Raw genomic sequence first — 11,415 nt, 5'->3', positions numbered from 1 at the left:
TCCCGTGCATGTTGATACAAAATGTGGGTATTCATCCTTTCTGATGGAGGCTTAATACTCCATTGTATATATGCAACGTATCTTCTTTATCCATTTGTTCACTGAAGGGCATCTTGGTTCTTTCCATAGGTTGGTGACTGTGGCCATTGCTGCTATAAACACTGGGGTACAGGTGGCCCTTCTTTTCACTACTTCAGTATCTTTGGGGTAAATACCCAGTAGTGCAATTGCAGGGTCATAGGGAATTTCTATTTTTAATTTCTTTAGGAATCTCTGCACTGTTTTCCAAAGTGGCTGCACCAACTTGCATTCCCACCAACAGTGTAAGAGGGTTCCCCTTTCTCCACATCCTCTCTAACACACGTTGTTTCCTGTCTTGCTAATTTGGGCCATTCTAACTGGTGTAAAGTGGTATCTTGATGTGGTTTTAATTTGAATCTCCCTGATGGCTAGTGATGATGAACATTTTTTCATGTGTCTGATAGCCATTTGTATGTCTTCATTGGAGAAGTGTCTGTTCATAGAGAAGAGAGAAGAACCACATGGTCCTCTCAATTGATGCAGAAAAAGCATTTGACAAAATCCAGCATCTGTTCCTGATTAAAACACTTCAAAGTATAGGGATAGAAGGAACATTCCTGAACTTCATAAAATCTATCTATGTAAGAACCACAGCAAATATCATCCTCAATGGTAAAAAGCTCACAGCCTTCCTGTTGAGATCAGGAACACAACAAGGATGCTCACTCTCACCACTCTGTTCAACATAGTATTAGAAGTCAGACAACAGCAATCAGACAACAAAGAGAAATAAAAGGTATCCAAATTGGCAATGAAGAAGTCAAACTCTCTCTCTTCACAGATGACATGATTCTTTATATGGAAAACCCAAAAGACTCCACCTCCCAAACTATTAGAACTCATACAGCAATTCAGTTATGTGGCAGGATACAAAGTCAATGTACAGAAATCAGTTGCTTTCTTATACACTAACAATGAAAATGCAGAAAGGGAAATTAGAAAATCGATTCCATTTACTATAGCACCAAGAACCATAAGATACCTGGGAATAAACCTAACCAAAGAGGTAAAGGATCTGTACTCGAGGAACTACAGAACCCTCATGAAAGAAATTGAAGAAGACACAAAAAGATGGAAGACCATCCCATGCTCATGGATCAGAAGAATAAACATTGTTAAAATGTCTATACTGCCTAGAGCAATCTATACTTTTAATGCCATTCCGATCAAAATTCTACCGGTATTTTTCAAAGAGCTGGAGCAAATAATCCTAAAATGTGTATGGAATCAGAAGAGACCCCAAATTACTAAGCGAATGTTGAAAAACAAAAATAAAATTGGGGGCATCACATTACCTGATTTCAAGCTTTACTACAAGCTGTGATCACCAATACAGCATGGTACTGGCATAAAAACAGACACATAGACCAGTGGAACAGAGTAGAGAGCCCAGATATGGACCCTCAACTCTATGGTCAAATAAATTTTGACAAAACAGGAAAAAATATACAGTGGAGAAAAGACAGTCTCTTCAATAAATGGTGCTGGGAAAACTGGACAGCTATATGTAGAAGAATGAAACTCGACCATTCTTACACCATACACAAAGATAAAACTCAAAATGGATAAAAGACCTCAACATGAGAAAGGAATCCATCAGAATCCTAGAGGAAAACATAGGCAGTAACCTCTTCGATATCAGCCACAGCAACTTCTTTCGAGATACGTCTCCAAAGGCAAAGGAATCAAAAGCGAAGATGAACTTTTGGGACTTCATCAAGATCAAAAGCTTCTGCACAGCAAAGGAAACAGTCAACAAAACAAAGAGGCAACCCACGGAATGGGAGAAGATATTTGCAAATGACAGTACAGACAAAAGGTTGGTATCCAGGATCTATAAAGAACTCCTCAAACTCAACACACACAAAACAGATAATCATATCTCAATGTGGTTTTGATTTGAATCTCCCTGATAACTAATGATGATGAACATTTTTTCATGTGTCTGTTAGCCATTTGTATGTCTTCATTGGAGAAGTGTCTGTTCATGTCTTCTGCCCATTTAAAAAAAATTGTTTAAAAGATTTTATTTATTTATTTAACAGAGAGATATCACAAGTAGGCAGAGAGTGAGGGGAAGCAGGCTCCCTTCTGAGCAGAGAGCCAGATGCAGGGCTCGATCACAGGACCCTGAAATCATGACCTGAGCTGAAGGCAGAGGGTTAACCCTGAGCAACCCAGGCGCCCAGGCACCCCTTTGCCCATTTTTTGATATGATTATCTGTTTTGTGTGTGTTGAGTTTGAGGAGTTCTTTATAGATCTTGGATATCAGTTCTTTGTCTGTATGTAGGGTCATTTGCAAATATCTTCTCCTCTTCCGTGGGTTGCCTCTTTGTTTTGTTGACTGTTTCCTTTGCTGTGCAGAAGCTTTTGATCTTGATGAAGTCCCAAAAGTTTATTTTCACATTTGTTTCCTTTGCCTTTAGAGACATATCTTGAAGGAAGTTGCTGTGGCCAATGTCGAAGAGGTATTTGCTTATGTTCTCCTCTAGGATTTTGATAGATTCCTGCCTCACGTTGAGTTCTTTTATCCATTTCAAGTTTATCATTGTGTATGGTGTAAGAGAATGGTCGAGTTTCATTCTTCAACACATAGCTGTCCAATTTTCCCAACACCATTTGTTGAAGAGACTGTCTTCTTTCCACTGTATTTTTTTTCCTGCTTTGTTGAAAATTATTTGACCATAGAGTTGAGGGTCCATGTCTGGGCTCTCTACTCTGTTCCACTGGTCTATGTGTCTGTTTTTGTGCTAATACCATTCTGTCTTGGTGATCAGAGCTTGTAGTAAAGCTTGAAATCAGGCAATGTGATGCCCCTAGTTTTGTTTTTATTTTCAGCATTTCATTAGCAATTTGAGGTCTCTTCTGGTTCCATGACCAGGTGGGATTTATGCATGGGATGCAAGGGTGGTTAAACCTTCACAAATCAATCAATGTGATAGAACAAATCAATAAGAGAAGAGAGAAGAAACACCTGGTCCTCTCAATTGACTCAGAAAAAGCATTTGACAAGATACAGCATCTGTTTCGTATTGATATGCTTCAAAGTATAGGGATAGAGGGAACATTCCTCAACTTCATAAAATCCATCTATGAAAAACCCACAGTGAATATCTTCCTCCATGGTGAAGAGCTGACAGCCTTCCCTTTGAGATCAGGAACATGACAAGGATGCACAATCTTACCACTCTTGTTCAACATAGTACTACAAGTCCTATGAACAGCATCAGACAACAAAAAGAAATAATGAAAAAAAAACTAGCAAAGAAGTCAATCTCTCCCTCTTTCGGAGATGACATGATGCCTTATATGGAAAACCCAAAAGACTCTATCCCCAAACTACTAGAACTCATACAGCAATTCAGTATTGTGGCAGGATACAAAACCAATGTACAGAAATCAATGGCTTTCTTATACACTAACAATGAAAATATAGAAAGGGAAATGAGAGAATTCATTCCATTTACTATAGCACCAAGAACCATAAGATACCTGGGAATAAACCCAGCCAAAGAGGTAAAAGATCTGTACTCAAGGAACTATAGAACACTTATGAAAGAAATTGAAGAAGACACAAAAAGATGGAAGACCATTCCATGCTCATGGATCAGAAGAATAAGCATTGTTAAAATTTCTATACTGCTGGGGTGCCTGAGTGGCTCAGTGGGCTAAGTCTATGCCTTTGGCTCAGGTCCTGATCTCAGGGTCTTGGGCTCTCTGCTCAGCAGGGAGCCTGCTTCCCCTCCGCCCCGCCTGCCTTTCTCCTACTTGTGATCTCTCTGTCAAATAAATAAATAAAATTAAAAAAAATTAAAAATGTCTAAGTTGCCTAGAGCAATCTATACTTTCTATACCATCCCAATCAAAATTCCACTGGCATTTTTCAAAGAGCTGGAATAAGCAATCAAACTTTTTAATTTTTAATTTTTTTAAGTAGCCTCCATGCCAATGTGGGGCCAAATATGAGGCCTGAACTCATGACCCTAAGATCATGACCTCAGCCAAAAAAAAAAAAAAAAGAGTTGGATGACCAACAGACTGAGTCATCCAGGTGACCCAAATGAAACTTCTTTAAAAAGAATTTACCTATGAAGCAATAAAAGAAAGAACAAACTAATGATGATGCTTACAATAACATAGATTAATCTGAAAGCATTAGGCTAAATTAAAGGATGTAGATAAAGTAGGATACATAGTATGATTCAATTTATAGAACATTCTTGAAAAGACAAACTTGAAGGAGTAAAGACCAGATCTGTGTCCCTCAAATGTTTAGTATTGTCAAGTGGCATATCATCTGTAATCATCAACAAACTGAGGAGTTTCAGGGCATCAGGTACCAAACTTTAAGAAGAGTAGTGAACCCTTGCTTCTATGACTTGTTTTCTATTTCTTTTACCTGTGTATTTGTTGACCACCTTTTCATAGTAACCTCTCATGGATTCTTCAGGATAGAAGTCTCTTCTTTCTCTGTGACACCACCCCTCCTGGTCAGGGTCCTGAGTCAAGCAGTACTCACATGCCAGGATCTCAGTCTCTCTGGCTAATTCCTACTCCCTTGAACCCACATTGCTCTGTTCACAAATGCAAGAAGCCAGAGAGCTGCGGAATTAAAACTCTGGGCAACCTCAACCCAGGATTCTTGTGAGTTCCGTAACAATTCCAGGGCAAATAGAGATGCAAGTTTCACAGGTTTTTCAGAAGTTCACCCAAGATTAATTTCCATTCTGTGGACATCTTGCTTATTGTCCAGTACATCTTCTTTCCCTTTTCTCTAACCACTGCCACCCTGGCATTCCCTGTATTTTTCAAATAAACTATGTACACACATTCTTGTTTTAGGTCCACTTAAACCAAGATAGTACTTAGCTCACATATCTCATTAAGGCCAAGTTCTTCTGAGTTAGTGTCAACTGAAATTGTGATATGTGTAGACCAACATCCATCGTAAGATCATAGTGTCTTTTGTCCTTCCTTTTTTACCTTCTAAGCCCCAGAAGCAATTGGCATATGGTGGGCACTTGATTAAAAAGTCCTAATCAGTTAATCTCATGTACTTTAAACTGGTTTTCTTGTTTGTTTTTTTAAGAGCCATACTACTTTATGGAGAGGACATTTGATGGTCAAAAGACCAGATGAGAAAGAAGCAAACTTGTTTAAAAGGGCATGCAGAATCTAGGGAGAAAGATAGAAAACAGAAAAGAGGATATTCATTCTAGAGACTGATTTCAACATGAATTCAGATTTTTAGGAACTTCAAAATGCAATTTCAGATATCTGGATTACACCATTCCCTGAACTGGAGTTTTGATATGGCTATAGTCTAAATGGTTAGTAGCCAGATAAAATGCTTAAGTTATCAGGCATCATCCAGATAGTCATTTCCTGTCAGGGACAATTATCTTCAGAGGTATTCTAACATCATGTTCATGTGATCAACTGGTTGGGTGTATTTACAATTTGTAATAAACTGGGCAACTTAAAAGTATATAACATGTTAAGGCAGAAAAATGATGCCATATAGTTTTTTTTTTAATTGCACTGAGAACAAAGAAAATTAACATTTCTCATTTTTGTTTTTAAAGATTTTATTTATTTATTTGAAAGAGAGAGAGAGATCACAAGTAGGCAGAGAGGCAGGCAGAGAGAGAGGAGGAAGTAGGCTCCCTGCTGAGCAGAGAACCCAATGCGGGGCTCAATCCCAGGACTCTGGGATCATGACCTGAGCCAAAGGCAGAGGCTTTAACCCACTGAGCCACGAAGGTGCCCCAAATATGAACATTTCTTTAAACACTGTTCTTAAAGGACAATTCACTTTGTTTGAATGAGATTAGGTCAAAGATACAGGAGATGTAAATACCAAGAGACTCAGTGAGGCAAAATACTGGTATGAGAGGCTCTAAAATGAAGGAGTCATCTTTTAGGATTCAGCTGTTTTATCTTGAGAAAATAAGTGGATATTGGATAAGTCTGGTGATCTAGGAGTGGGACAGTGGGAATCCATACTTGTTCAATCTGTTCCACATAACACTTCTTAAAATTGGATACTGGTTTTAGAGCTAGAGAACAACCACATGTGTTTTGTATCACATGTAGGTACAACTTTTAACTGTTTTTGTCTTCTTAAATGTATGAACTGCTGAGCAGGCCCATGGAAACAAAAAAGCAAAGTCAAAAGATGCATACTTAATTTTTACAATAAAGATGACCAGCTAAATTCTGCTTGTCCTAGCAGTAGAGTTGATACTCTTAAGTTTTGTATTAAATACAGTTCCAGATAAAAGTCATTTTATGAATCACCCTTTGTACTCCATACCACCCCTCATCCCTACTGCACTCACACACAAGAACTTAATATTTTAAATGATGTGTTCCTAGTGTAACATAGAAAAAGTGATCCTTTTACTATGTTACACCTAGGAACACATTAATTCTGGAACACTGAAAAGAAATTAAAAAAAAAAAAACAAACATTTAAAAAAAGTGATTTATATTCAAACACGTTTGAGAATGTTATATATTTTTAAAAACAGAAATATTTCCCTGCATAACTTTCTGCCCCTTTAGTAAGATTATATCAGGAGCTGGCACACCCTGGCTGGGATGGGCTAAATCCAGCCAATCATCTGTTTTTATAAATGAAGGTTTAGTGGAAAAGAGCAATATGTATTTGTCGATAGATTATCTGTGGCTATATTGTTAGAATGACAGAGCTTGTGACACAGACTCTATGGCCTTCAAAGCTGAAAAGATTTACTACCTGATCTCTTTCCAAAAAAAAAAAATGAATCTGACCCCTGGGCTTAGAGACTGTATGTAATACACACTGTAATATATAGTATACAATTCTCATAATTACTTGAGCAGAGAACCCATTGCTCACATTTTGTAGCTTTAATGTTCTGTGGAATAGCGTATAGAATATAATATTCTAGTATTTGCTCAGCTGTTTGTTTTCCTCTTTATTTTTAAGTGAGATTTGTCCAACCATAAACATGAAGTTTCAAAGTTATTTTGAAGTGGGAAGAACATAATGCAGCACTTGTAATAGAAAATACCCTTGGAGATCTCACTGGCTTTTCAACAGTAATATAAAATAATAGCTGGTGGTGATTTCTTAGAGAAGAACTCATCAAAAATATCTTTTAAAATTATATTTTATACATTAAGTTTATTTGGTTCTCTTGTAGATTTGCATTGTGATTTTTCATGAGCTGAGCAAAAATCCCTGTTTCATAGGTAATAGTTGCCTCCATGTGCTTAAATTACTATTTTTATGTTAAAAGATATACTTGCAGAATACATGCTTATCTTGATACTCAATCAATTTTACATTACGTTTTATTTTTATGCCAAACATTCTGTAAATTAAAATTAATTACACAAATAGAAATAAAAATTTGAATTTACTATTGTTTTGTCTAATAAAATTTATCATTTTGAAGAAATAGCTTATTAAGATTGTTTTCCCTTGTTGAAAACAGAAGAAAAATACATTAAGATTGCTTAATATTTTCCTTAAAATATTGTTGAAGAAAATAACATTTTAGATAATTAAGAAAAAAACAGTCTTACAGGTTTTAAGACCTATATATCATCCCCCTCCTTTTTTAATGGAGGTAGAATTGAAATAACATGGTTTCAGGTGTATGATGGAAGGATTCAACATGTATATGTATGGCAAAAATGATCACAAAATGTCCAAGTTAACATCCATCATCATACACAGTTACAGTTTTTTTTTCTTGTGATAAAGACTTTCAAGAGCCACTCTCCTACTTTCAAGTATGAAATAGAGTATTATTAACTACAGTTACTATGCTGCATATTACATTCCCTTGACTTAGTCATTTTATGACTATAAGCTTATAACTTTTGACCCCTTTCACCCATTTTGCCCCTCCACCATCAGGCAGCCATCAATCTATTCTATCCATGAGCTCAGTTTTTGTTGGGTTATTTACATTCCATACATAAGTGTGATGCTATGGTATTTATCTTTGTCTGAGTTGCATGTAGAATAATGCTCTCAAGGCCCATCCGTGCATCCATGTTGTTGCACATCTCAAGGTTTCATTCTTTATAATGGCTGAATAATAATCAAATGGAGATATGTACATATACACACATATTTATTTTATTCATCAATCAATGGGTATTTAGGTTGTTTCTGTGTCTTTTCGTTTCCAATGAAATGTGTGTTTCATAAGGCTCTTCCCTATATTAAATTGTAAATACCTTTCTAGATCGAAATATATTCTTCAGTGTTTTTAATAGGATTATTTAGTAGTGCTTATTATGCATTGAACACTGTGTTGTGTGGCTTGTATTGACATAAAAATCGAGTTTTAGTATTAGTGTTTCATAGATGGGACTATTAAAGGTGAGAAGTTAAGGAAAATATATATGCCTTAGACCTGCTATGTTGTATGGCTGGAAATCAGACATAAGTCTGTGGAACTCTCAGCCACAATTTTATACTCCCTCTTTATTAATACTCCACTGGGAGTATATATTATAATCTAACAAATGCAGTAATATTGGGCAATTCAGTTGTTTAAAATTGTCCGTATTATAAATATGAGTGTGTTAAACTTTTGTGATCTCAGCTCATGCATAAGCTAAGATAAATCTGGGATTTATAGAAAATGCATACTTTGATGCCTTGATAAATTCTACCAAATTGTATTCTGAGCACTTTCTACCAGTTTTCATACCCTCTTCCTCCATATTATGCACAGAATTAGATATGTTTGATAGACGAAAACAGACCTCTCATTATATCTGCATGTTCTTGATAAGTAATTAGGGTGAGCATACTTTTGATATTACCATTAATACTTAAAAATCTCTCTTCATTTTATTTTCTACTGAGTTATTTTTTTAACTTGATTAGTATGAGGTCTTTGTATTAATAAGATTGTTGTGCTTTTCCTTCATGTATATATATTTATATAGCTTTTTTAATATTTTGTATGTGAGACTTCTGTTTTTATTTTTTGATGTGCACAAGTTTTATGTAGTTAAATTCATTCATCACTTTGTTTTATGGAATTTTCTTTTGTTGTCATTATCATGAAATAGTTCCCTATTGTTAAGATTTTTTAAAAAAATTGTCATTCACATTTTACTTTAACATTTTTATAGATTTATTATTTACTTTAAAACCTTTAATTAATATGCACTTTATCCCCACAATTGGTTTATGTTGGGCTTTTTTTCCCTAATTGGGTAATAATTGTTAAATAATTACTATGTTCCCCACTGATAGGAGATGCCATATTTATCATGTACTAACTCTATTTTGTTATCCTGAATATATGTATATTGTTATTCAATAGTGAATCCTTTTACTTCAGTTTTTACTCATTTAACAAACATCGTAAACTAATCTCTGTATCTCAGGCATTGTAGTTGGAATGGTGAATTTGAAAGAAAAGGAAGCATGTGACTAAAAGAGAGCATATATAGTATGTCAGACAAATTAGTTCAGAACAGTAATTATTATTTTTTAAAGATTGTATTTATTTATTTGAGAGAGAGTGAGTGAGAGAGAATATGAGCTGGGGCAGAGGCAGAGGGAAAGGGAGAAGCAAACTCCCTGCTAAGCAGGGAGCACGATGTGGGGCTGGGATCATGACCTGATCTGTAGGCAGATGCTTAATTGACTGAGCCAAGGTGCCCCAAGAACAGTAATTAATGCTACAATAGAGGTAAACTATGATACAGCTTAAGAGGATGCCATCTTACTGGTAGTGTTTGAGGTGTTCTAAAGACTTAGCAGGAGAATTGATGAACTATATGGCAAGTTGAAAATGTCATTTCTGGAAGAAGGAATGGCATATGTGAAGACAGGGATGTTTGAAATACCAGTGTTTACCCATGGAGCTACAAATAACTATATATCTAGAGTGATGTCCATGTGAGTGTGGAGTCTTTAAGGGAGAGATAGAATAGATGAGGGAGAACAGGAGCAGGACACTGAATAATTGCCTTTGGTAAGTGCTTTATCCTGAAATTTTTAGGAAACCATTGAGTTTTTTTTCCCCAAAGGATTTATATAATAATACCATTTTAGAAAGGTTAATTTGGGAAAGGGGGGCAGGGGTCTCACCATGATGGCTTATCATGGCCTCATTGGCATTTTCTGTTTCTGTGCTCTCCCCCTCTTATGTCTGGAGCTCTGGCATGGAATCCCCAATCTAGGAGTTAAAGATCTAATGTTGTGTAGCCAGATTTTCTTACTTCTTGCTCTTCCTACTTTAATTATTTCTGTGACTACCTCATTGCTCAATTCATTTAAATTGTCCCAAGTGTATCTGAAAGAAAAGAAGAATGAGAAATGACAAAATCTTGTCAGAAAAAATAAATAAAGAGGCACAGTATGAAAAAGCCAGCAGATACACAGAGAATGTTCTAAAACCTCACCAGGAAATGAAATTGAGAAAACTTAGAGTGTGTGTTTCAGGTGACAGGTAAAACCTGGAAGTTAAGTGGTGGCCATAAACTTAAGGCTGAAGAAAAGCCAGACATCTTTTAAAATACCAAACAGAGAAGCAGCAAAGAAAAGGAACTTGCCTCAGCCTTTAACCAAAATTTCACTGTCTGCTGAGAAACCCACTCAGGAGATTTTTTTTTTATATGTACAAGTTAATTTATTACCACATTGTTTATAATTGTAAAAAAAAATAGAAACAACCTAAAGTTCTCTACATAGTATAGTGGTTGAATATGCTATTCTTGATTCACCTGAAGAGCCTCCTGAAACAGCTGAACAAATAGTACTGTTGCTCTCCAATGTCCAAGGGGGAGTGTCCTGAAAAGAATATTTTTTAAGTCTTGAAGATCATAGCTCTTATTTGACTGGGTGGTGAAAATCAGGTACTGCACATCCCTATACAGCTTTTCTTCTTCCTTTCCCAGAAGGCCCCTGGAAGTGGTTGGAGGCTGGTCACTGAAGAACATAAGAATAACTGTGGATACTCTACTCAATGTAAAGAAAAAGAGCAGAGCAACTAATTAAGAAAGGAGAACTACCTGTTCTCCATAAAATCAGTTATGCCATGACCTTACAGGACAGTAAATGATTCACTTTAAAATTATGTCATACCTTGATTGAGCTCAAGGCAGTAAACCCTATAATGTTGAGATCCTTAGGAACATATGGATATAAATTGTTAGAAAAGAATTGCTCTCTGCATACAATAATTTGTGGAATGTACCATTTTATAATGTACCAAATGAAAACTAGATAAAACATATAAAGAAAGACACTCAATGATTTGTACTTTATCCTAGCTGATATCATTTATCACTATGCTGAAAAGTATTAG

At 35.9% G+C, this 11,415-nt stretch overlaps 1 pseudogene; it reads left to right on the top strand.

The window, feature by feature from the left end:
- The first annotated feature begins 10,200 nt into the window (after nucleotides 1-10,200).
- LOC116583690 lies at nucleotides 10,201-11,105 on the top strand (annotated as a pseudogene).
- The last annotated feature ends 310 nt before the right edge of the window (nucleotides 11,106-11,415 follow it).

The sequence above is a fragment of the Mustela erminea genome, chromosome X (genome assembly GCF_009829155.1).
Source record: "Mustela erminea isolate mMusErm1 chromosome X, mMusErm1.Pri, whole genome shotgun sequence".
NCBI lineage: Eukaryota > Metazoa > Chordata > Mammalia > Carnivora > Mustelidae > Mustela > Mustela erminea.
This window is presented reverse-complemented; position numbering and strand designations above follow the sequence as displayed.